Consider the following 217-nt stretch of genomic DNA (forward strand, 5'->3'; position numbering starts at 1 on the left):
CGCTGCCGGGAGCGGTGCTCCGCCGCGGGCGGGGAAGAGCTCGCCTTGGGGACAGGTCCTCCGCTGAGCCTTGCGCTGGGGGCTCTTCGGGTGCGCGCGTGGAACGGTTTCTCCACGGAGTTCAGTGAAGCGGAGCGGTGATCTCGGTGCTCGCTGGCCCTGGCAGCCTTCAGAGACACTGTGTTGTGTAGCGGCGGGGAAACAGCTGGGGTGGGGG

The sequence above is a fragment of the Fulmarus glacialis genome, unplaced genomic scaffold (assembly GCF_000690835.1).
Source record: "Fulmarus glacialis isolate BGI_N327 unplaced genomic scaffold, ASM69083v1 scaffold38718, whole genome shotgun sequence".
Taxonomy (NCBI): domain Eukaryota; kingdom Metazoa; phylum Chordata; class Aves; order Procellariiformes; family Procellariidae; genus Fulmarus; species Fulmarus glacialis.